Raw genomic sequence first — 25,743 nt, 5'->3', positions numbered from 1 at the left:
CTGTTTTCCCAACGGGCACCGACTTGGAAGCTGAGAGTGATTTCGACTCCCGGCTCAGCCCAAGCCACGCCGGAGAGAAGGCAGGGTGGTGGCTTTATGGCGTGTCCAACACCACCGTCTTCGTTTTCAGATTCTCCTTTAAGCATCCGGCAGATTGTCTTTTCCCGAGTGGCGGCAACGAGATCTCCCACCCACATACTCTTCTGAAGGCACCCCACCTCGTAGGGGAGGGTCTGTGTTGGCCTTCATTTGAGTCTCAGTGGGCGTGTGACTGTCGCAGAAGCAAGGCGCTGTGACTCCCCAGAGCACGCCCTACGGGGAGGTACAGCTTCTGCGCAGTCCTGTTGGGACATTCGTGCCTGGAACTTGGCCACCATGATGTGGGGAAGCCCACAGGCCCACGTGGCGAGGCACCAAGGCTGGCAGCCGCCAGCCGGGCCAAACTCCCAGTTGCCAGCCAGCCCTGCGTCGCGCCGTCTTGGATGTGGACCCTTCAGCGTGGGGTCTGGCTGCCCCAGCTGCCTCCTCGCGGAGCAGGGACCACGAGCCTGCTTGGAGAGCCCTGCGCCAACGACAGACGTGTGAGCTAAGATACACGTTTGCTGTTCGAAGCCGCTGAGTTTTGGGGTGATTTGTTACACAGAGTGCAGGTGTTTCCGTTGAGGCTGCACCCGTCAGGGTGACGCAGGCTTGGCGTGCTCGCGGCATGTCCCGTCTCATTTAAGCCCCTCTACCGCCCCAAAGGGCGGGGACTGTGGTCGGCCCCTTTTTGAATGAGGAGGAGGAAGCTGAGACTCGGGCAGGTTAAGCTACCTGCCCGTGAGCGTGTGGCCAGGAAGCGCAGGAGCTGGGTCTCTAACCCACGGTGTCGGACTCCAGAACCGCCAACGGGATCAGCGGCCGGCGGGCTCCACTCTCCCAGGCTCAGGCCGACGCGCGTGGCCCTCCTCCGTGCGGCCCCCACCTGGATGTTGCCCCCGTGTGTCCGCTCCTCCTCAACAGTCCTGCCACACGCCTGGAGGTCCCCCGCAGACCCCACTCGGGCCTCCTGCCAAAGCCTTGCTTCTGCTGAGGCCTCCCCCCCGCCCCCGCCCGAGCGGCCTCCACCCCAGGACACCTGCCCGTCCACCCGGGCCCATTTCGCAGGCCGGCTGGTCTCGCGAGCTGCGCCCGTTGTGCGAAGCGGGTGCCGTCCCAGAGTCTCAGGCCTGGAGAAGGTCCAGGGCGGCAGCCATCAGGTGAACACCCCCGGCTGGAGCCCGCACGAGGGTGCCCGGATCGGTGCTGCCTCTGACGTCCCCTCCGGCCCGGCCCGTGCCTCTCCCGGACACTTTGTGGTGTGAACGCTCCTCCACCGACCGTGACACCCTGCGAGTGCCGGGCATGGTGTGTTCACCACACTTGTGCAGCCAGCCCCACGACTACCAAATACGGGTTGGTCCGCCGGTCGCCCCGGGTCGCTCTCACCAGTGCCGGGCTCAGCCTCAGCGCTGACAAGGCTGGTCTGTGCTGGCCAGCCTGTGCACCCACATTCCCGTCTTTCATTTGGGGGAACCGGCCCCCCCCTGCCCGAGCACCTGGAATAGACAGGACTCTGCAGCCGCGTCCCTGCAACAGAGTGTCCCGCGGGGGCCGGCGGGGGCTTCCCTTCAGCAGGAGACGCTCCTCCCTGGTGCCGGGGCAGCCGACGGACGTCGCCTCCCCGCTGAGTTCCTCTGTGGACATTGCTGTGGGCCACGCCCGCGCCTCTTCCGTGGGCGGTCCCCATTAAATGACTGATCCAGTGATGGGACAAAGTCCGGTCCCCTGGCCTCAACTCAGGACAACCCAAGCTCCAGAGGGGCTGTCCCAGCTCCAGAGCCCCCCCCCAATGGGATCAGCTGCACCCAACCCGACCTCTCCGTCCCCACAGGTGGACCCAATGGGCAGTCATCAACCAACCTCCCGTCTCAGAGTCTGCTCTCCGAGGACCCCCAAGTCGGTCTCTCTCTTCCCCGTGTTTCCTGGACGCTCACTTGACGGCTGGTGATTGTGCCGCTGCCTTGGAGAGCAGAGTCTGCGGGGAGCACCACGGTCAGCTGGGAAGAGCCACCCGTCTCCAGGTCATTATGTGAGAGGAAAACGTCTACACTGTTCTTTGGGGTCTTCCCATCATGCTCTACTCTCGAGCAACACAGTGTCTTGTTTGATTTTGTGCAACCCCCCCCCGCCCCGTAATTAATCTTGTCTTCATTTTATTTTACTTTTTTATTTAAAAAATTTTTTTAAATGTTTATTTTTGAGAGAGAGAGAGAGAGAGAGAGAGAGTGAGAGTGCATGTACGCGCATGAGCAGGGGCGGGGCAGAGACACAGACTCCAAAGCAGGCTCCAGGCTCCAAGCTGTTAGCACAGAGCCCGACACGGGGCTTGGACCCACCAACAGTGAAATCATGACCTGAGCAGAATTCAGACGCTCAACCGACTGAGCCACCCGGGCGCCCCCAACTTGTCTGCATTTTACAGAAGTGGAATCCAAGGCTCAGAGATACAAAGCCACCTCACTGCGGCTCTCACTGTCGCTGATGCTTTGCAGCCCTGTCCCCTCCCACCCCAGCCCAGCCCCATTCCTGCACCTGCCAGCCTGGTGTCACAGTGCTACCGTTCCGTCACTTGGGGCAGCTCCCTTGGCATGAGTGCCCCGGAGCTAGGACTGAGGGTGATGAATCGCTGCCCACTCCAGGTGACCTTGACTCACCAGGGTGTGCAGGGACATCCTCCAGCTGGAACGTTCTCCTGTCCACACTGGACGTATTTCAGCGTGATGGGGAAAATGTCTCAGGGTGAATGGCCTGGGGTTACTCTTCCTTCTCCTGGCATCGTGAGGCCCTGTATTCCTCCACCATGCCTGGCTGGTTCCCAGGAATCTTGAGGGATTCAGCTCTGATGCCTCTTCCTCCAGGAAGCCCTCCCGACTTCCTCCACCCTGCTCCGACTGTGTTCTTACACCCCCAGCAGGGCCTGGCCCTGGCGTCCTTACTGCCAGAAGTGAACCCACCGAGGCCTCGGACTGGGCTGCGTTTTTCCTCCTCGTGTCCCCAGCCTCCTACAAGGTGCACATCACACATGCGATGCGTGTCCTAAATGCTCACAGAGGAAGAGTGAGAGAGCCCAGGAGCCTTGGCCCACCGCCATGCTGGGCCACACTGAACGAACCGTCCTGGCATCTCGGGCCTGGCTGGGGGAGGGGAGAGGGCCGTGAGGGGGTCTGGAGACCTGGGGCGGTAGGAATAACTCCTGTTTAAGGAGAACTTTCCATGGAGAAAGTTCTCCCGAACCTCATGACCACGCCTTAAGGAAGGTTGCTGGGACAGAGGCCACGCAGGCGGGGATCAGAGGGTGCCTAACCACCACGCCACCCTGCCCCTGGACACCTTGCTCGTGGGAGGGCCTGGGTCTCCCGGCCTCCCTGGGTCCCACTGCCTGATTCAGTTCTGAGCTGGGCTGGAGCCGGGTCATCCGAGCCTGCTTCCTGAGAGCCCGGTCCAGACGTGCATCCGAAGAGTGGCCTTCCCATCTGCCCGGTGTCACACGTGGTGCTGAGGTTCCCTGGCCTGCCAGCGCACTGCCCTGCATGTCCCGGGGAGGGGGGGCATGAGCCCAAAGTGGAGCACCAGAAGCTGGAAACGGCTTTCATTGGCCCCTCGCCCGATCTCCACAAGCAGCCGGTAAAGTAGGTGAGGCCTTCATGCTCTCAGACACGTGGGGAAACTGAGGTTCGGCCAGCCGCGGTGACCTCTGTGAGTCACACAGCAGTGCATCAGGACCAGAACCCATGGGCCCGAACCTCTGGCCCCAGCTTCTCCCACCTGTACAATAATGTAAACAGGAAACAAACTGTAATAAATGGATTTTTTTCCCCAAAAAGAGTATGAAGGGTTGTGACCTCCGTCCCCCTGCAGACCCTATGCTTCTCTCTAATGCTCCCTCTGGAAACCATTGTTACATGTTTTTTTGGTTTGTTTTGGGTTTTTTGTTTTGTTTTGTTCTGTTTTTGCTTTTGCCACCTTTCCAGAAAAATCTTCTGCGTTTACAAGCTAAAACACACTTTCTGACAACAGGAGTGCACGTCGCACAGTGAGATGTGCACCCGCTTTCCCTCTTCCCTCTAGGATTGCACAGCGATCGCGGTAGGTTTCATCCCGCCGGGAGCGCACCCACGCAGGCCGCGGTCTGTTGGAGGAACCCCCGTGGCTGGACTCTCCAAACCGCCATGGGCCGCCGTCCCTGTGAGCTCTGGAGATGTCGTGGCAGCAATTCGTCCGGTTATTTACTGCTGCAGGACAAACCGCTCCGAGTTCTAGTGGCTTGAAACTGATCGTTTATCTTGCGTAGATTTGGAATCTGCGCTGCGTTTGGTGGGGGAGGCTCTGCTCCGCGTGGCGTCCGTTGGGTCGGCTCAGCCGGGGGTCAGAAGATCCGAGAGCGTGTGCTCCCTGAGGCGGCGACTGGACCCGCTCACCGTCTGCACAGAACTCGGCGGGAGCCATCATCGGCGGTCTTGGCTCCTGTCCGCGTGGCCCCGCCATTGGGCTGTTTGCGCTTCCCCGCCGCACGGTGGCTGAGAAGGGAGGCTTAGCATTTGCCTGTTCATCCGTCCATCGATCGGCTTATTCATTAACTATCATAGAGGCACCTCTGTATTTGATATAAATTAATATGAATTATTAACGTGAGAAAACACATTCAGTAAACATTTATTAAGCACCGACTGTGTGCTAGGCATGGGAGTTACGTGCTAGGCACAGCTGTACCGTGTGTGCAGAAACCGTGGAAGCCGTGGGCCTGCAGCTTTGGTGGTGGTGGTGTTGACTTCAGGACTGTTCTTCTCAGCGGTTCTGTGGAGTAAAGTCCGTCTGTCCCCGGGGCTGGGAAACCGTGACCACGTACAGGCCAGCTCTCGGAGGTGCAAAAGCGTGCATTGGCACCTGCTCTTTGGAAGTGTGCGAGGGTCGCTCTCGCCTGCTCGGAGAAGACGCCCGCAAGTGGACCTCGGTCCAGATGTGGTCCCCCTAAACGATTTGACTGTAGGGCTTTGGAAGTGAACAGCCCTTCTGTGAGCTCGTGAAGGAAGATCTTCTTCGTGTGGTTGTTTTTACCTGATTGGCGTGTGTGTGACTTCTTTGAAAGGCTTTGTTCGCGATGCTTCCCACCTGGAGTCATGGCGGCAGGTTGGCCTTGGCACGCCGTGCTGGGCTCTGCAAATATTTGCCGACAGCCTGTGCGTCCTGACACGTTGTGTATCTGAAGTAACGTTCCAAGCCCCGCACACACGAGGTTGCGGGCGTGGTCGCGAGGCGCTTGGCCAGAGTGTAGACGGAAGGGCTCTTCGCCTCGCTGCTGACCTTGCTGTGAGATGGCCCTTCCAGAACTTTCCCGGCGCCCTTTGTGTGGACCGTGGGGCCAAGAGCATGAGTGTGTGTTTTCATATCAACACATGTCCCAATTGTTCCTCTCTGGGTTCTTGTTGGGTGAGGGCTTTGTGCTTTTAACATAAGAAGGAGGAACATTGTCTTAGTTTGGACCCCCCGAGAACTGGACCTTCAGACAAGGATTTGAGTGTGTCGACTGATTTAAGAAATGTTATGAGTCAGTTGTGTTCCCCCAAAAACGAGTGTTGAAGTTCTCATCCCGTGCATGTGACAGTATTTGGAAATAGGGTCTTGGGGCGCCTGGGTGGCGCAGTCGGTTAAGCGTCCGACTTCAGCCAGGTCACGATCTCGCGGTCCGGGAGTTCGAGCCCCGCGTCGGGCTCTGGGCTGATGGCTCAGAGCCTGGAGCCTGTTTCCGATTCTGTGTCTCCCTCTCTCTCTGCCCCTCCCCTGTTCATGCTCTGTCTCTCTCTGTCCCAAAAATAAATAAATGTTGAAAAAAAAAAATTAAAAAAAAAAAAAAAAAAGAAATAGGGTCTTTGCAGATGTAATCAATGTGGAATTTTGAAAACACTTCAACCCTCCAGTTGAGAGATTACTCCCGTGAACACTCATGGGCCCTTTATGCAAACTTGCCAGTTAGGAACATTTGGAAAGGTGGGGATTTCTTGACATCAGTTTTCTTCTGGATATATGCTTACAAACACCTCTTCCCCCGCCATCAGGTTTGAGGCAGGGACTTTGATTCTCTTATTCGCATCCGTGTGCCCAACGCAGGCGTGATGCCTGGCACAGGGCAGGCACTAGCTAATTTTTCTGGAACAGATGAGCCTGATGTTTACGTGGATTTGGGTGATCACGTGATGGCCTGTGGCCTTGGATGCTCGCATCCACGCTCCTTGAGGGCGGGGCGCCTTCTGGCTTTGTTTCCTGCCTCACCTGGCTTGTTCAACCCTCACGTCACCTCCGTGGACTGGACGGCTTGCCTAGCTCCCTATCTTTCAGATGATGAAGCCAAAGCCCAGAGATGTCAGGACATTTACCCAACCCACACTCGGATTGGAGTCCGAAGGCCCTGCCCGGAGCCCCGTGCTCTGTTGACGGGCAGTGCAGCCTAGTGGCTAGGGAAGGGGGGGAGGCTTGCCACTATGCCTGACCCTGGCCCTGCCGATTACCAGCGTGGGGCCTGGGAGGCCAGTGACTGCACTCTGATGTCATCCACAAGCCACGCTGGCCAGCCCGGCTCACCCGCCACACACACCCGCCATTCTCACCCCACACTGACCGCTACCTGCCCTACTCTGCTCACGGACTTGGGTGCACAGACGGATAGGAGTGCTTACTCTTCCTGGTACCTAAGGGTAAGACTTTTCATCAGGAAAATCAGAGAAGCACGAAGAAGGTTGCGGGTCGTCCGCCGTTCAGAGATGACTGCTTAGAATATTTCAGTGTCCTTCTCCTGCCTTTGCTGTGTCTCAGAAACATGTTTTGCAGTAGAGGAACCCCTGCCACCTCATTCTGTCCTTTACCACGTGCTTCTGGGCATGATTACAGTCCCCGTGCGCCGGACCAAGACGGGAATCGTTGAGTCACACGCGGCAAGCGACGGGCTATGACTCAGACGCAGCTAGCCGCTGGCGAGCCTGCGTGCTCACCTGTGCGCACACTCTTGCACACACACATTCACATGCGTGCACTCAAACCTGTATGCACGCTCACGTGCACCCACACACTCTCACGGTGCTCACACCTACCCGCGCGCACACTCGTGTGTACTCAGGCTCACACGCCCACGCTCGTGCACATGCACTCACACATGCACAGTCCCACCCCTCCACGTGCTCACGCACACACCCACACACGCGCGCGTGCTCACATACGCCCTCGTGTCCACACACACGCTCGCTCAGACCCGTGCACACGCCCACACGTGCCCACACACTCACACATGTACACTAGGAGGTGAAGCTGAACGTAGCTTCGAGAATCTTCTGTAGTAACAGGAGGGGGGTGTACTTCTGTTTCACCAACAGAACTCCCTGCGCCTTGGGGCCCGGCCTCCTCACTCGGTCTCTCGGTGTTGGGTATCTAGAAAACACGGCCGCAGCCAACGTCCTAGAGTTCAGTGTCTTTGCACACGTCCTTAATTACTTCCTGTCCGTAAGTCCCGAACAGTGGGGGATTCAGGTCACTGTTCATTCATACTTGCAGTTCGGGCACGTACTTCCCGCTCGTCTTCCAGAAAAGCTGAACACATTTGTGCTGTATCTGAGCACGGTCAACGAGGTTTTGAAAATCGTTCTTTAACGAGGGCTCTGGTGTCTTAGAGGCTTTTTTGGCCACCAAGACCTCAGCTGTGTTCCAAGGAGGAATATTCCAGTCACCTAGGAAGCTGGGCCGTGAATCCGTGACGCAGGAAAGGAAGGCCGGGGAGGGAAGCCGGATGGGAAGCTCCGTCCTGCACAGATTTCTTGAGACAGTCCCTTCCCTTAGACTTCATTTGCCACATATTTTGTCCTGCAGACTGGTCCTGCCCAAGACGAGCCTTTATAAGGAAGGGGGAGGGTTTGCTCTGTGGCTGCTGGGAAAGGATTGTTGGTCAGCAGCCACAAAGCCTGTGTTAAGGCCTCGGAGGGGATTGCAAGGAGGGGCGTGGAAAAGACCTGGCGGGGACGGGACAGGGTGGGCAAAGGACGCTGAACGGAATGCACCTTCCCCCCCCCCCCCTGCATTTGGCTGCGACCTGGCAGCCCAGAGGGTCCCACGGTTCCACCACCACTCACACTTCCCTGGGCTTTTCATCCAGGGACCCCCGGAGGCTTGCTGACAACTTGGGCCCCAGATAGAGGGGGTTTTCCAAGAGCCAGTAGCTCACTGGAATAGGTGAGTGGAGGGCAGCGAGGGGCAGTGAAGGGACCCTGGATTTGGGGGATTTGGGACAGACTCGTGGTCCAATTCTACTTCTGCCTTGCCCCCTCCCACCCCGCCCAGGGCTCTCACCTCTCGGCTCCCTTGTTGGGAGCTCAGCTGCTCTTTGCAGGGCTGTGACGCCGGGAGGGAACTGATCTCCCGATGCCTGGACCCCAGGTGCTCACAGATGGTCCCTGTGCCAGCGTTTAGTCCGAGGTCGAGAAGGGAAAGGATGGGGCCCAGAACAGAGGCGCGGCCGCAAGCCGGCCGCAGGTGACGGTGACTTCAGTGGCGGACGGCCCCCTTCGTCCTGCCATCCGGCATCTGCCTGGCGAGGCGGTCTCACCGAATACCCCGCCTCACAGATGAGGACACGGGGGTCTGGTGGTTCCGAACAGGGGTCAGCTGGAACCCCAACCCCTGCTCTGTCGGGAGGGCCACCCAGCAAACCCACAGAAGGAACCGGAGATGTGTTTTGCAAGTCTTGGCACTGGGGCTGCACCTCTGCCCAGGGCACAGGGGGTGGGGGTGGCGGGCGGGGCTGGGGGTGTGTGGGTAGCTCTGCGGCTCAGCCCCCAGATGCGACCGCGCTGTTGGGGGGGGGGGGCAGCCTCGGCCCCTGGGGCCGAACGCCTGCCTGTCGCCTTTTCTCCCAAGAAAAGTGGTATGAGAGGAGGCGTTTCCTCAAGCCTCCCTCAGGCCAGACAAACAATGAAATAGTTATTAATGTTTGAGATTTCGTAAAATTTTTTTTTTCAGATTGTAAAAGAGGTTCTGAAAATTGATGTCTGTTTTCCATAATTGGCGAGCATTCCCCAGACGGCTATTCAGCCACCTTGAAAATCAATGTTTTCACGACCCTTGACCCCTCCTTCCCTGACGAGTGTCTCTCCTACAGGTTGCTCCCAGGATGAAAACAATAAAAGCAAATATATAACAGCAAAGGCCCGAGGTTAATGTCTTTAACAAGATAATGTTACTTAAGGGAACTGTAAAGCAAATCATTCCAAAATTCCATTTATTCGCCGCGGCTCCGACTGTATTTTGAAACCATATGTATGTGCTGCCTGCGCGTCTGGCCGTGGACAGACCCCGCTCGTCTGTTATTTCTTTTATTTGTAAAAATGTGTTAAGGTACCGTTGACCAGCACCCTATCAGCTGCGGGAGCCCGACGCAGCGATTTGACGTTTGCACACGCTGGGAAACGGTCACCACGGAAGCCCAGTCACCGTGGGTCACCTGCGAAGTTAACACGATGCTGTCGACTCTGTTCCCCACGCTGGACACCTGTCCGTTACTTACCCCGATCGTGTGTGAGACTGTTGCTTTACTGCCCGAATCGTGCACGGTCCCCAGACGATGAGCAGGAGATTGTGAAAGCGCGTACAAGTTCCCACCCGCCCAGCCTCATCCCTGCCTGCTGCGTTCTCTGCTCCCGTCGGGGTCCGATGACCCAGGGAGGCGCACCGCTGTGGGGACGGCCGTTCGCGGAGCGCGTGTGAGGTGTGTTGTGTCCTCCCCGGAGCTCCTGTCTCCGTGACACGAAACCTGAGACTGACGAGCAAGACATCCAGCCCGGCACACAGAGGTTGGGACACCTGAGGCCAGACATCTGGCCCTTTGCAGATGGGAGGGTTGTGGGCAACGTTCAGGTTTCACCTGGATCTCGGGTCAGGTTGTCGGGCATGGGCTCAGGGCCTGGGAGGGGCAGCGAAAAGATGGTCGTGGATGTGATCTTCCTTGGCGATTGTATACACTCTGCTTTATGGTCCTCGGAGCACAGTCTCAGCTCCTGCGCGCAGGCGTGTGAACAGCAAGAGAGTGATGTGAAATATTCGCGCTGCGAACGAGAGCACGACCTGATGTCGTCCCGGGTCTGTGTCACCGCGAGCCAAATACGGGATAGGCCCAGACCAACGCTTCCCCAAAGCGGGGCCGGGCAGACTCCGTCGGCAAAGCCGTGACACCACACGCGTGCCAGGATGGACACAATGAAAACGTCGACAAGGATAGCCAGTGTTGGCAAAGGTGGGGGGGCGGGGGGGCAGGCCCAGGGCAGGGTGACTAGTGTTCCTGGGGATGTGGCCCTCGGGCCTGGGAAAGACAAGGCACCTGCACCCAGTCTGGGAGCTTGGCTAGAGCTGAGCCCACAAGGTGTCAGCAAAACACAAGCAGGGGAGGGGCACCCCAGGATGGGGCCCCACCGTCACGGTTTGGGGGTCTCTCCGAAGCCGGCTCTCATCCCACCGCCATCGTCGCCAAAAGCCCCCAGCACTGTCACTGCCCCATGCCTGTCCCGCATCCCGGCCTCTGCTGTCGCGGTTGGAAAGGCCTGTTCCCCTCTCCCAGCCTCCCTCGTGGGCGCCCAGGGGCGGTTCGGAGAGAGCCGGGATCTGGGCTGGGCGCTGGGTGGACAGGCCACTACTAGTGGAAACAACCCGATAGGGGCTGTCTGTGGGTGTCAGGTCACAGGCCACCTCAAGTGTCCTCTTTGGGTTTTAGGAATGTTCTGGATTTTCTCACATAAACACACATCGCTTCTGTGATCAGGATTTTTACTTTAAGAGCAAGAGAAGTCTGTCCTGTGGTGTCCACGGGTCCAGTTTCACCTCCTGGAACCTTCCAGGAGCACCGAGGGCTCGCCCCGTCCTGTCTGGAACCAGCCTGCGACCGCGGCCAGCCCCTCAGCGTCTGGCCTGCATTTTCTCATCTTGATGGCGAGGAGGTCCGGCTGCAAAGATCCGTTCTGCATCTTAATATTTTTTTTTCAAGTCTTGGAAATTAAAAAAAAAAAAAATTTTTTTTTTAAGACACCAAAGGTTTTAGAACAACAGATACATTAACTTCTGAGCGCGTGAAATGCCTTCAAAAGCCGCAGGCAAACCTGAAGCGGTTCTCCGCCCGCCGTGGAGACAGGCCGGGTCATTCTCCTCCCCAAGCAAGGTATTTTTAGAGCATTTTCAACCACTTTTCATTGAATCTCTTTTTTTTTCCCTCCCCCACCCACCGAGTACCTGAGGTGCAGAAATGAATTTATAACAGGAAGCCTTTGATTTTGGCCCCTGTATGTTTTTGAAGTCTTCCAAGGCAAGCCTGTAAAACAACTGGCTTGTTTGGAAAGAATGTCACATTCTGCACGCGGGGGCTGGCACCCTGTTTTCCTTATCGCGGGAGGGGCCGGCCTCTGCGCTGAGAGCTAGGAAGCGCCCGACCCGCGGAGGAAGTGGGTGTCTGGTGTGCGAGCCCTGCTCCCCAACTCCGGCTCCGAGGGCCTCGGGGCCCCGTCCCCATCCAGCCGGCCGCTGCCCGAGGCTGCCCGGAGGGAGGCCTCCCTGAGCGGATTTGGGGGCGACGTGTCTCTGTATCCTCACGTCTCCGTCCCCGAATACCACCGGCCACGAGATCCACCTTTCTTCGGTGGCCGCCTCAGCAAGTGTCAGTGTGGACCGAAAGTCTCGGGAATGTGGAAACGTGATCGCTGTGCATCTTAGAGCTGAGGAAGTAGGACACCGGGAGGCTGAGTGCTCAGGGGATTCTAGATCTGCCCCGAGGGGCTGCCTCGAACGCAGACCCCCGGGCCCCCACACTCAGCAAGGCGGCTGCCGCACCCTCGCGTGGGGTTTCCGGCCGCGTAGCCAGCTGCCCCAAACGGGATGTCTGCTCGGACCCTGAATGTGCAGCTTTAGAGAACTCACACCCGTGCTCTCCTAACTGGGTGGCCCACACTTATTCCTGTCCCACAAGTGGCGACCTGAGGCTCCGGCAGCCCAAACAGCCCAAGGCCCCAGCGAGGAGGCGCGGGTCAGGGTTGCTCTGGCAACATCCGAGTCTGACCCCAGGGCTGCACCTCCGTCCACATGCCTTGGCGAGCTTTGCCTCCTTTCCCCCGGGGGGTGACAGAGGGGGTCCTTGCTGGTCCACGGCAGCGGAGTTGAGCCGCTGGGATCGAGACAGCATCGCCTGTTAAACCTAAAATGTTCCAGAGAAGGTCGAGCAGCTTCAGAGAGGCTGAATGACGCGTTCAGAGGCACATCCGGTGGGTGCTGGAAGCTGGGACTCACATTCTGACCAGAGCAAACTTCAGTCTAGACCAGAAGCCAGCAAACAATAGCCCGCCACCTGTTTTTATAAATAAAGTTTTATTGGAACGCCACCAGGCCCGCCCATCGGTGTATCGCCTAGGGCTGCTTTTGCACTGCAGTGGCAGTCACCGTGTGCCTTCCAAAGGCTAAAATATTGCCATCTGGTCTCTTATGGAAAAAGTTGACTGAGCCCTGATCGAGACGAAGGCACGATGAGTTTCAACACAATGACTGCCATGGAATCACATGAACGGATCAGGGGCCCCAAGTGTCTCAAGACCCACTTACCAGTCTGGAGAAAACGCAGGTCTTCCGGGTTTCCGTGCAAGAAACTGGGATCTCGGGAAATTGTTGGGGGGTCCTGGGGGGGCACGCGTGCCCCTGGAATTTCAGCTTCTTGCAGAAGGCCCACGCCATCCCCCGCCTCCTGGCCTTGGCACAGACGGGTTCCTCTGCCCCCCACCCCGTCAAGCTGATTAGTGCTCACCCCGCTTGGGACCTCAGTGTAACCTCCTCGGGAAGCCCTCTGGGCTGCTCACGTGGGACCCGTGCCCAGGTGCCTTGTTTCCATGGCAACCACATCTGCCTGGAAGCAGCAGCCAGCACCCACCGTGCGCGTTCACTGCTCCAGTGCCCCTGTGGCCGCCAACAGTGCTGTGAACACGGTGCCAGTATCCCCGTCCCACACGTGCCTTCCACCCTCCCTCCTTCAACAGGCGGGGCCTGCCTCCCTGTCCCCTGAAACTCGGCGTGTGTCGGTGCCCGAGGGGGCCCCCAGAGGATGGCAGAAGTGACGCTACGTGGCTTCCAGAGCTAGGTCGTGAAAGGCAAGGCGGCTTCTCTGTTGCTCACTGGGGTGGCCGCTCCCGAAGCGTCTGGCGGCCACGCTGTGGGGAAGCCCAAGCCCACCCCCACGGAGAGGCCGCACGGAGCACGTGGGCTGGGCCAGCAACACCCCTTGGGCAGCCCCACCGGGGAGAGTCGCCGCTGACCCACCTGCGTCCTCCCACGGAAGATACATGGGAGACCCAACCCCCGCTGGCTCAGACTATGACCTTACTCAGACACCGGGCTTTATGGAAGTAATCCACGTGAAATGACGTGACCGGTGTCCCTGTAAGGGAGGGAAACTCAGACACAGGGAGAAAGCCGTGTGAACCCGAAGGCAGGGATTAGGGCAAAACTTCTTTTTTGTTTTAATTTTGTTTTAATTTATTTATTTTTGAGAGAAAGAGAGAAAACGAGTGGGAGAAGGGCAGAGAGAAGGCGAGGAGGGGACACAGAATCCGAAGCAGGCTCCAGGCCCTGAGCTGTCAGCACAGAGCCCGACGCGGGGCTCGAACTCACGAACCATGAGATCATGGCCTGAGCGGGAGTCGGACGCTTAACCCACTGAGCCACCCCAGAGCTCGGGGTGGTGCTTCTTCAAGGCAAAGAATATCAGAGATCGTCAACAGACCACCAGAAGCCAGGGGAGGCCTGGAGCACATCCTCCCTCACGGCCGCAGCAGGAGCCCCCACCTGCCCACATCTCGGAGATGTGGGACAGTATATTTCTGTCGTTCAAGTCCCTCAACTGGCGGCACTCTGTCACCGCAGCGAATATAGGAGAAAACGAAATGCTTGCTGTTCCAGCCATGAGGTTTTGGGCTGATTTGCGACATAACACCAGCTGGCTGGAATATTCTCCCACAAAGTGGGATCTCCTTGGAGGCTGGAATCCTTGGCCCTTGGTGTGTGTCTAGTAAACATGTGGTGTCTGGGCACCTGGATGGACACATGGGTGGTTCGCTAGCCCTGCCCTCAGGTAATTTCCTGGGCAGCCCCATGGGTCAAGCTCCGGCCCCCCCAGAGAATAAAGGCCCAGTGAGCTGGGGCTCCAAACTCAGACACGATGGGAGCTTCCATCATATGCCTGGGAACCGCAGTGAAAACCCACTCGGTGATGCATTTCCTGAGAGAGCCTGTGCCTGGAAAAACAGGAAAGTTAGTGCCTATGCATTTTTATGGGCACCCAACATGAGATTTTGGAGGATGGAGGGCTGAAAGCCAGACAATGCCCGCAAGTTGTTAAACTGCAAGTGGGAAGGCCATATGCTTTTGCATTCAAGCCAGACACACAATTGAAGGGATATTGTGTGGAAAAGCTAGCAGACCCTCGGCCTTGGCTTCCGGGATGTGCGGAGCCCCTGTGGCACCCGGGGGGGGGGGGGGGGGCGGGGGGCGTGACTTCCAGCCCCCGCCTCCCGGCAAGTAGATCGCCTCCCATCCGAAATGGAGGGATTTTTTTTTTTTTTATTTCTAATTTTTCTCAAAAGCACAGTGGTATGTCAGCTGGAGAGTTGATATTGGACTTTTTTTTTTTTTTTTTTTGCAAAGGTCTCGAGTCACGGGTAACACATTTGGGCAGCGGGATTGGCTACCGTGGGAAAGGGGCCGTTAAGCATAGGGAGGTGGAGAAGCCGAGAAGGCGGTGAGTCCCAAGGTCGTGCGGCTGGTGATGGGCTGAGCGCGATTTGAGCCCAGGCCTGGCCACCTCAGAGCCGGCGTCGTGAGGACTGAGCCGTGCACACACGCGCACGCCCGATGCCGACCGTGGACAAGGAGGTGCCAGCGAATGCCTGCTGGCCTGGGGGCCTGCTCCTCCAACGGTCCTCTGCCCGTGCGTGCGACAGCCCTCGCCTGACTTCGTTCACTCGGTATCCGTAAGCCACGTCGATGACCTCATACCACAGCTGATCGTCGACTCCTGACCGCGCTGGCTCCAGAACCAGCGTCCTGGATGCGACCTTGTTTCCTTATGTCCTTTGCTCTTATCATGTTCTAATGCTTTTCGTCTCTTATTAGATGGTAAGCGTTGCGCGGCTCTTTATTTTCTGCTTTTGAAGCAAGTTAGCATCTCATTCGGTCGAGGGCTTTGCACCTTCGCTGCTGGAGATTTTTAGGTGTCTCCGTTTTGTCTATTACACAGCGGCGGGCACGGACGTCTTCACCCCTGCAAACTTTTCTCTCCTCATTCGCTTATTTCTTTGGAAAACACCTCCAGAAGTAAGGGTTTCCCGGATCAATGTAGTTCTTCCTACCTGCCTGTCAGCCCTTTCCCAGTGGACCGTGACCCCCCACGGCCCCGTCAGCCACGCGGCAGGCCACGGGGCTCAGCAGCCACGCCGGCCCTGGGTGTTCGCGCCTGAGATGGTGGCTGATCTCACAGGTGTAGAAGGCCTCCAAACCTGCAGACTCAGGGCTCATATGTGTGCGGGGTGGTGTTTTTTACTCCCCCTCCTGTGAGGAGGTCAGGCCTGTCCCGCGAACCCCGCTAACCTGATTCTTAAAATCACTGCTCTTACTTGCATTTATTTATTTATTTATTTATTTATTTATTTATTTATTTATTTACTTTTGTGTGTAAGAAGTGCTTTTCTTCAGCTCAACAGAACATGGAAGTTTGAAAAAACCTGCCTTGTGCGGAGGATGTGAGCTGGCCCGCGGCCAGCCGCTGGACTTCGCCCCTTGTAAATACCTCCCTTTCCCGTCAGGAGTCCGGAGATAAGCCGTCCAGGATTCTGCCCGGAGAGGCTGGTACCTCTTCCATGTGCTGGGGTGCAGCGGCCCCCAGCCGGCCGCCAATCCGGACAGCCGCCCCCACCCCCACCCCCACAGCTCCCTTCTGAGACCGTGAGCACCGCACAGACTGAGAGGGCCCTGGTGCGCCGTGTCCCATAAATGCTGCCTGGGGACGATCTCTTATGCTTCCTTTAAGCCTTCAGGCCCCGGGCGGGGTGGGTGCTGGCGAGACCCTGCCCCGGGCCGAGCGCCCAGCCCCGTGCGCCTTCTCCACCTCTTAGCCCTGGGCCGCCCCCACCCGTGGCCCCGGCCCCTCTGTGCTCACGCACCTGCTGCCCGTGTGCCAGTGTCACTGGGCAGTCCGGTGAGCCCCTGATGAGCAGATGTCTCTGACCCTGGTGCCGTGGGGCAGAGGGCACCGCCTGGACGTCTCTGCTCCTGTCTCCAGAGCCCACCCGCCCCTTGACTGGGGGCACTTCTCATGCACGTGGGGATGGGAGGGTGAGGCTGAGGGCACCCCGCCTGTGTGCAGGTTCCCACACAGAGGGTGCCAAGTTGGGGTCCAGCTCGCCTCTGGAGCAGAAGGCTGAGGTGGGACCGGAGATTCGCCCCCGAAAAGGGGTGCGTGGGCGAGACGGTGGGGGGGGGGGCGCGTGGGCGCTCGTGGGTCAGGCAGTGTCACGTGAAGGTATGAATATACGCGTGGCTGGGTGTGACCGGGGGCACGTGCCCGTGAGTGCTGCTGTGTGTATGCGTTCATGCGAAAGCGTGCATGGGTGTGTGAGTCAAGGCACACAAGTGTCTGAATGTGTGCGTGTCCGGTGTGCGTATGAGTGTGCACGTCTGTGAGGCTCGGGGGCGTGAGTGTGTTAGTGAGCGCACCACCACCCGGCCCGGGCCTGCGTCTCTCCTGCCCAGCTACTTCCCTGCCTCGGGGGGCCACCACCCTCCCCGTCACGTGTCACCAGCCACCCTGCCCTACGTGTCCCCCCAGGGCCTCTGCCTCCGGCCCGTCCGTTGCTGCTCAGGTGCCATCTCGGGCCCTCCCTGAGCCCCGTCTCCCACCCCCAGCTTCTGCCACATGCACACACTCGTCACGGACACAGCTGTTGTCCCCCTGACCCTCGGATGCCTCCTTCTGCAGGTCAGGCCCACGGCTGCTTGCTCTGGAACGCTGCCAGGCCACAAGGTGGGCACTCAGGGAACACATGCCGATGAGTGAATAGTGACTTGTTTATTTTTTAACTCGAAAGCAAAAAATTAATTATGCTTTTAACCTTAAATTCCACCACATGTGGACTCAATAGGCATTTGTCATTAAGTACAAGACCTCGGGGCTAACTTTTCAACCCAGCCGAGGGGTTGGGAAGTGAACCCGACTCCCGCGAGGCCTGGCTCCGGCCGCCCAGCTGCTTGCTGGGGCTCCGCAGCTGCTCTGGGCCCGTTTCTGCCTTGACTTTGCCGGTTTCGGACCAGGCTCAGCCCCGGGGCTGTGTTGTTGAAGTTTCGGCGCGTGGGTAACGCGCGTTGCTGGCTTCCGGGCAGTTTCAGTCCAGGTGGGAAGGCTCATTCCGAGAAGCAGCCCGTTTTCCGGGCTCAAGACAGCAGCTTTCAAAGCAGCATGTGTCACCTGGAGTAAGGCTGGGTTTGCCGTGGGGACAGGGTGGTTTCCCATGCCTTCAGCCCGGGTGAGCTTCGGGCTTCCGGAGCTCGGCGTTCCTGTCCCCGAGACAGCCCTCCCAGCATCACTGGGGTGCAGGGCGGGAGGCAGAGGGTGGTCTCAGCCTGAGGGGTCAGGCCTGGGACTGTTGCCTGCAGCCCTCCGCGGTGGCTGTGAAATCCCGACTCTGGGTTTGAAGAGCAGACAGGCCCTGGGAGGTCTCTGCGGAGGAAGGAAAACCATATTCAGGGAAGCCACTCTTGACGTCCAAAGTGACTCCACAGGGAGAGTGCCGGGGGAAACAGCTGTCCTGAAGAGTCCGGCTGCTCTAGCCGCCCCCACCCCTCACCCCCCGCCCCCCGCCGACCCGGCCCTCTGGGGAAGCAGCCCCACCCCATCGGCCGTGCCTCGACACACCTTCCTCTGTGTCCAGGAGGAAAAGTCCCTAGGGTCTCCGTTCCCCCATGCAGGAATGTCCAGAAGGTTCCTCTGTGAAACTGAAATGCACTTCCCTGCTGCCCACAGGGCCAGTGGGTCATGCATCCATCATTTGTACAGTCAGCAACCTGCACCACAAGTTGGGGCAGACCTTCCCACGATGAGGGGGCATCAGGAGATAGCACAGTCAGCACCAGCCCTCAGCATCTGGTGTGGGGGGGGGGGGGGGGGGGGGGGGGGGGGGGGGGCTAAGCCCAACTTCCGTGAGCGTGTCCAGGGCTTCTCAGCTGGGGTCAGTGTCTCAGTCTGGACGCGACAACGTCGGGACTTAGTATGGTTGACTGGCAATATTAAGCCAAGATAGATAAGGGCAGGGACGAAAAAGGTATCTGCAGTGCCCTAGGCGCTGACCACAGATTTGGCTCTGAGTTCTCTTCTGCCCCCAAATTCGAGGGAACTGGAACTATACTGAGCTGTGTAGCCTTCATAACATAAACGCAAAGCCATTGTTCAGAGCATTAAAGATACTTCTAATGCCAAGAGAGTTCTCCCTTCTATACCTAGTTTGCTGGGATTCTTACAAGAGCGTGTTGAGGCTTTGTCAAATGTTTTCTCTGCCTCTGTCGAGGTGATTGTGTTCTTCCTTCGTTCCGTTTATGTGGTGTATTACAGGAACTGACTTGAGTTTGTCGGACTGCCCTTACATCCCAGGGATATATCCCACTTGGCCGAGGAACGTGGTCCTTCTACAGTGCTGTCGGATTTGGTTTGCTCGGATTTTGTTGAGGACTTTTGCATCTAAGTTCACACGAAAATTGGCTTGTAATTTCCTTTTCTTGCAATGTCCTTATCTTGCTTTGGTACCAGAGTAATGCTGGCCTCATAAAATGAGTTTGGAAGTGTTTCCTGTTCCTCAGGAATGTACCTCAACATAATAAAGGCCACATGTGAAAAGCCACAGTTAATATCATCCTCGGGGAAAAGCTGAGAGCTTCTCCTCTAAGATCAGGAACTAGGCAGGGACGCTCGCTCTCACCGCCCGTATTCGACACAGTCCTGGAAGTCCTGGCCACGGCAATTGGGCAAGAAAAAGAAATAAAAGGCATCCAGATTGGAAATAAAGAAGTAAAATAAGCTATTTGCCGATGACATGATCTTATATGTAGAAAATCCTTCAGACTCCGTGACTAACATTAGGTTACAGGAATCTTAAAACCCACGCACAGATCTCGGTGGCATTTCTGTACTCTCACAACAGACTGTCCAAAAAGGAAATTAAGAAAACCTTCTCATTCACAATAGCCTCACATAGAACAAAGAACTCGGTGATAAACTGAACCGAGGAGGGAAATGGCTCGTTCGCTGAAACTACAGAACACCACAGACACGCAGAAGAGTGAAATTGGATCCTTATCTCACACCATGTACAAGTCAGCTCAGAACAGATTAAAGATGTAAACATAAGGTCTGAAACTCTAAAATTAGTAGAAGGAGTCATAGGAGAAAGCCTTCGTGACATTAGTCTGGGCGGTGATTCTTGGGATATGACCCTAAAACGTTGCAACAAAAGCAAAAATAGACAAACAGGGCTGCAGCCAACTAAAAACTCTCTGCACAGCAAAGGAAACCGTCAGCAGAGTGAAGAGACAATGCAGGAAATGCCGCCATTCACCTGATGAGGGGTTAATATCCAGAATGTATAGGGAACCCAGACAGCTCAATAGCAAGAGTGCACATAACCCAGTGAAAAGACAGGCAAGGGACTGCAGTAGACAGTTCTCCAAAGGAGACATGCACGCGTCCGGCAGGCCCACGAGACGATGCTCCACGTCCCTCGTCGTCGGGAAAATGCAAACCAAAGCCACAGTGAGGTCTCACTTCACGCTGGTCGGAGTGACTGTTTGCAGAAAGACAAAAGGCCACTGTTAGCAGGAGCGTGTAAAAAAGAGGGCCCCGGGACACTTGCTGGTGGGAGCGTGAATTTGCACAGCCATTATGGAAACAGTACGGGGGCTCCTCAAAATATTAGAGATAGGGCTGGCGTGAGATGTGGCCGTTCCTCGCGGGGTACAGAGCCAAAGGAACTGAAGTCAGGACCTCAGATGGGCATCTGAGCTCCCATGTTCACTGCCGCATTAGTCACAGTAGCCAAGATATGCAGACAATTGAAATGTCTACCGATGATTGAATGGGCAGAGAAAATGTGGCTATAGATACACAGCGGGATATTACTCAGCCTTAAAAAAGGAAATTCTGCCATCTGTAAGATATGGACGGACCTGGAGAACATTGCATTAAGTTAAAAATGCCCAGATGAGCTCACTTGCATGTGGAATCGGAAAAAGCCGGACTCACAGAAGCAGGGAGCAGGGTGGTGGCTGCCGGGGCGGCGGGGGTGGGGGGGGGGCGCGGGGGGGGGAGGGAAATGGGAGGAAGCTGTTCAACTGTGTGAAGTTTGCGTTATGCAAGGCGAGTTCTAGAAATGCTGGCAGTGTGCTCCCTGCAGGTAACAGTGCCCAACTGTGCACTTAAGAATTTGGTGAGAGGGTAAAAATACAAAGGAAATATCTCCCATGAGATTTCTTTTTTTTTTTTTTTTCCTCAGAGGATGGTTAAAAACTGGAATTTGAAATATCAACAGTAGGGGGTGTGGTTAGGGAAATTAAGATAAAGCAACTTGATGAATTACCATGAGACTTTTAAACTATTGCTATTAAGATTTAAGTGCTGTTTACACAAAAACGTAAAGTATGTAAAACGTATGTGTACCGGGGCGACAGCGTCTAATACTCGGACAAACTAAAAGATAAAGATCACATTTTGCACTTTTCCAGAACGGTCTTAGCTGTTTTTGGAAGTTTATTTTCCCATAGGAATTTTAGAGAATCCGGTGGCCGAGTTCTTCCAAAGCCTGTCCTGGGACTTTGACGGGTGCGTCACGGGACGTATTGTCAGTTCGAAGGGAGGCGGTGACTGGACACGGCCGGGTTATCCCACCCACGAACAGGGGTCACCTTTTATTCGTTCCGGTCTTCCTTCGCGTCTTCACACAGTCTTCCATTTCTCCATAAAAGTTCTGCACTTTCTTTTATTTATTTTTTTAATTTTTATTTTTTAATGTTTATTTATTTTTGAGACAGAGACAGAGCATGAACGGGGGAAGGTCAGAGAGAGAGGGAGACACAGAATCTGAAACAGGCTCCAGGCTCCGAGCTGTCCACACAGAGCCCGACGCGGGGCTCGAACCCACAAAGTGTGAGATCGTGACCTGGGCCGAAGTCGGACGCTCCACCGACTGAGCCACCCAGGCGCCCCTGCACTTTCTTTTAAAGGGTAGTTCCCAGGTGCTTCATAATTCCTGAGACGGCCTGTTACTCTGTACTTTGTGTCAGTGGCTCTTCTAGTTGCTTTTTCTTCCACGCGGGACGGCTGTGGACCATGCACGTCGAGCTCACACACAGCACCCTCGCCACACTTTGTCAGGCCTCGCGCATCCTTTCGGGCTATCCTACGCCTGCGCAGATATAAGGAGAGCGTGGGACCCCTCCCCACAATCCCGCGTGCGGCTCATCTGCGTAGGGGACTGGCTTTGCGCCCCCATCCCCGAGCCCAGCTGCCCAGAAGCAGCCCTTAACCAGGGGTGGCCGGGAGTCAGTGGGTGGCCACCTCTGGGAAGTGATGTGCAAGCCTTCCGGAGGTTTCCAGCAGTGTGGAGCTCCAGGTACAACCTGCTCAGTGGCGCGCCTTTTCTCGGGCGCCTCCTTTTCCTTGCCTCACCCCTCCACTCCCCTCGGGTTAGTTCCCGGGATCATCTTCCAAGCACACCGCATTCCTTGCCTCGGGTCCGCTTCTGAGGGAGCCCAGACGAGGACAGCAGCTGAACCCTTACGTTGGTGAACTCTCCCCGCTGGACGATGAGCTGGAGGGGAAGGGTCAGGGTCGTCCCTGCTCCATGGGCAGCTCCCGGGTGCCTGGCATGTCCTGGATCCACGCTGGTGCTTTCGCAGTTACAAAGTTGATGAACGAGCAGGCGGCTGGTGGGTGGGCGGGTGGGCGAGTGGGTGCGCGGACAAGGGAAGGATGGAGAGAAGGAAGGGAGGGGGAGCGGGAGGGAGGCAGACACTGGTGGACAGGTGGTGGACACGGGCTGTGCAGAGGTGCGGGGACTTGGGGCTCCCCGGGTCACGTCCAGTGCAGGGGCCGACAGCATCTTGTGCCGAAGCATCTCGCACATTCCACATCCTTCTCCTGAAAAAGTTTCTCCGGGGCTCCGAAGATAATTGCTCTCGCCCCACGCTTCCCCGGAATCACAGTGCACCGGACGGACCTCTGTGCCCTCTTGAGGACCTTGTTTGGGGGAAGGAGCAAAACAGAAAACCACAAGGCCAAGCTGGGGTGGTATTACGGGCTCGCAGTTCGGGCCGAGAGCCGGCCAAAGCCATCCGGTCATCTGGTGACTCAGACCCAAGCGCCTGCCGGGATCCACTGTCCGGGGTGTCCAGGCAGGAGTGGGGGAGAGGTGCCCCCCCCAGATCCTCCTCTGCATCTGCCCCCTGCCTGCCTGCTCAGACCCCAGACCTTTGTCCCAGGAAGCCACACCCCGGCACTGAAAACTCAGGGGAAACGGGCAACCCCCCCCCCCCCCCCCCCCGGCAAAGCGACTCGGTGGTTTACATTATCTGACTGATATTAGATCTTTTCCTGAAAGCCTCGTTTAATGACGGGGGAGGGGAGTCAGTGGGTGGCCTTGGGTTTGTGAAGCCGGGAAGTGAGGTGAGAACTTGGGAGGGATAAAGGGCAAAGAGACTGAGCAGGGATAGTGTGACTTGGTAAGTTCGGGTAGCCTCACCGCTGGCCAGCCGGGGCATTCGAGCCACAACGACGCGGACGACGTGTGGGTACCTGCTGTGTGCTGGCAACGTGGGGTGGCTCCCCTAACAGCTGCGTCAGAGTGCGTCCAACAGCTTTGTTGCGTGGGTTCCATTACCGGCCCCCTTCTACAGATGAGAACCTAACGCACAGAGAGGTTAAGTCATTTGCTCCAAGCCACACAGCCGGCGGGCAGGGGAGCCAGTTCCAACTCCGTCTGTACCCTTGGCTGCAACATTATTGCTTCTCTGCCCCATGTGCATCAGACTCGGCAGCATTGGACGGGGCTGCCTCACCTCTGCAGTCACTAGCTCCCCTGAGAGGACCATCCCGTCTCCCGTGGAAGACGCGGCCGAGGCCTGTGAAGACACCGGCCAGTCCCCAGTGCGCTAGCACGGAGGAGGTTAGGAGGCCGGAGCACTGACGATCGGCACTCCAGTGAACTGAGTGGTACCTCAAGTAGGTCACTGGTCCCCCCGGAACTTCAGTCTCTTCATCTGTAAAGCGGAGGGGGGGCGTCTGCCTAATGGCAGGAGTGCGTTGCACCGAAATTCTGGAGAGCCACCCCTCCCTTTGCGGCCTGCGCGAACTTCTAAGTGCTGCCGTGTTGCGTGCCTCATTTTCCGCACCAGGCCGGTTTAATAGCCGCACTTTGTCTGTGGTGGTTAAGCGGGATGGTGCACAGACACGTGTGGGGCGCAAAGTCTGGCGGGTCGTGTTCACGAGGGTGGTTTTCCCGCTGCGACTCACAACTCCCAGTTTTTAGAGGCTCGGTGCGTGGAGGCTTATTTCTTGCTCGCACCGCAGTCCCGCACCGGTTCTCCCGGGTGGGAGCTTTCCTGCCTCCGCCGCCCGGATCCGCCTTCCCCGGTCCTGGGATGCCTGTCTGGGTGAGCAGCTGGGTGAGGAAGGGCGAACCGGGAAGGCTGCACGTTAGCGTTTCATGGACCCAGAAGCGGCCAACGTCACTATTGTCACATCACCTTGCCCGCGACTCGGCCGCTTGGCTGCCCCTCCTCTGCGAGGGAGTCTGGGAAGTGCGGAGGGCCGTGTGCCCCGGAGGGAAGGGGCAATGACTTTGGGAGCAGTCCATCAGTCTGTGCCACAGAAGTGATGGTCGTGATCCCAAAAGCGAAGGTGCTGCCGTTGGCCGTATCGTGGAAGGAAATGGGAGGTCCCTTGACTGACACTCAGCGAGTGGCGCATTTAGGTCCTGGGCCCCGTGCTAGGACCGTCGGGATGGAGAAAGGCCCAGCATGACTACCATTTCCGTGTGTGTGCAGGTGTGTGTGTTGGGGGGGGGGGTGGTGAGTGTGTGTGTTCCTCAGAAAACAAAACCTGAGGCAAAAGCCTACATGCTACTACCTTCTTAGGAAGTAAAATCCCGGAGAGCTGAGAGGAAGGGGGACCGGTAGGCGGGTCCAAGGAAGCGGCCATGGCTTGGTATGAAGAGAGTTGGTCACTCCGTGTTCGGGGGCCATCTTCCTAAAGTCTGTGTGAACAGTCGCTTCTCAGGACAGTCCAAACAAGGAGGAGAGAAGGAGGAGGGGTAACCGGCTGGCTTCTGCCTGTCGTTGGCCAATGATTCACCCCGTGATGCGTGAACGCTTTCCCTGGTCGTGCATGGACGGGCAGGTCCTACGGCACCCCCCCCCCCCCCCCCCAGGGTAACGGAAAATCCCCAGAGGGGGGCAGGGGAAGGTGCCCAGTGCGGGCATCCAGCAGGGCACCAGCAGAACTCGGCTGGAGCCCACGAGAAGCCGTCTCAGGCAGGTCCCGCGTCTGCCAGGCTCACAGAAACCGGGATGGGAAGACCCCGAAACCCGGAGAGACGGCTTGGCACCCGGCACCTGGTCAGCCCACAGCCACGTCCCCGCCTGAAGCCGAGCGTGATTTCTGCCTTGCACTGTATCTGACCTCTTGAGAGCTTGAGTGTTTGCTGGAAAAAAAAAAAAAAAAAAGAAAAGCCCATGCACACATGATTCTCCGAGGCCGAGGCCCTGTCATCCTTCACCGAAATGAACCCTTCAACAAGTGTAAACACCTTCCATGTTCCCCCGGAGGCCCGTCCTAATGCGGCCTCGCCGGGCTCCTCGTAATCCCCGGGATTGCTGAAGCTTTTAGGTTTAACGGAGTGATTTGTAAGGCCGCCTGACTCGCAGCCAGCTCTGCGGGGACTTGCCTGCGGTATGCTCCCTGGCGCCTCGGGGACACCGGGGGCCGGACCCGTTGGCCGTAGGGGACTGGTTCTGCCACCTACAGCCTGAGCCCCCCCCCCCCCCCCCCCCCCCCCCGGGCAGAAAACACCCCCCCCCGGGGGGGGGGGGGGGGGGGGGGCGGGGGTGGGGAATCGGCCGTGACACAGCACCACCGTCCTCCCAGGGGACGGGGGGCCCAGAGCCCGGAAGGTGCTGGAAGGGAGTGGCCACTGTGTCTGAACAATGGTGAGGCACCAGGAGGACCACGGGGCCTAGGACCTAAATGCGCCCCTCGCTGAGTGTCAGGTAGTCTGCCTTCGTCACTCCCTTCAGCGGCTTCTGATGCCCACACGAGGGCCCCTCCCTCCGCCCCCTCCCCGCGGCCTGCCTCTCCCCTCCCCCAGACACACCGGCCTCCCCCTGCGACATCCACATTAGAGACTCTGCATCCGCCAGTGCTCACCACGTCCGCATTTCTCACTTCCTCCCGCCCGGAGCCAGGCGGGGCCCTGAGACTGGGGGCCGGTGGACACGGGGTGGGGGGGGAGTGCCGTGTGCCCCATCTAGCCTGGCCCGCTTCCCTTGCACTGACTGGATGCTGAGATCCAGTGG

The sequence above is a fragment of the Herpailurus yagouaroundi genome, unplaced genomic scaffold (assembly GCF_014898765.1).
Source record: "Herpailurus yagouaroundi ecotype Mexico unplaced genomic scaffold, PumYag 190, whole genome shotgun sequence".
Taxonomy (NCBI): domain Eukaryota; kingdom Metazoa; phylum Chordata; class Mammalia; order Carnivora; family Felidae; genus Herpailurus; species Herpailurus yagouaroundi.
This window is presented reverse-complemented; position numbering follows the sequence as displayed.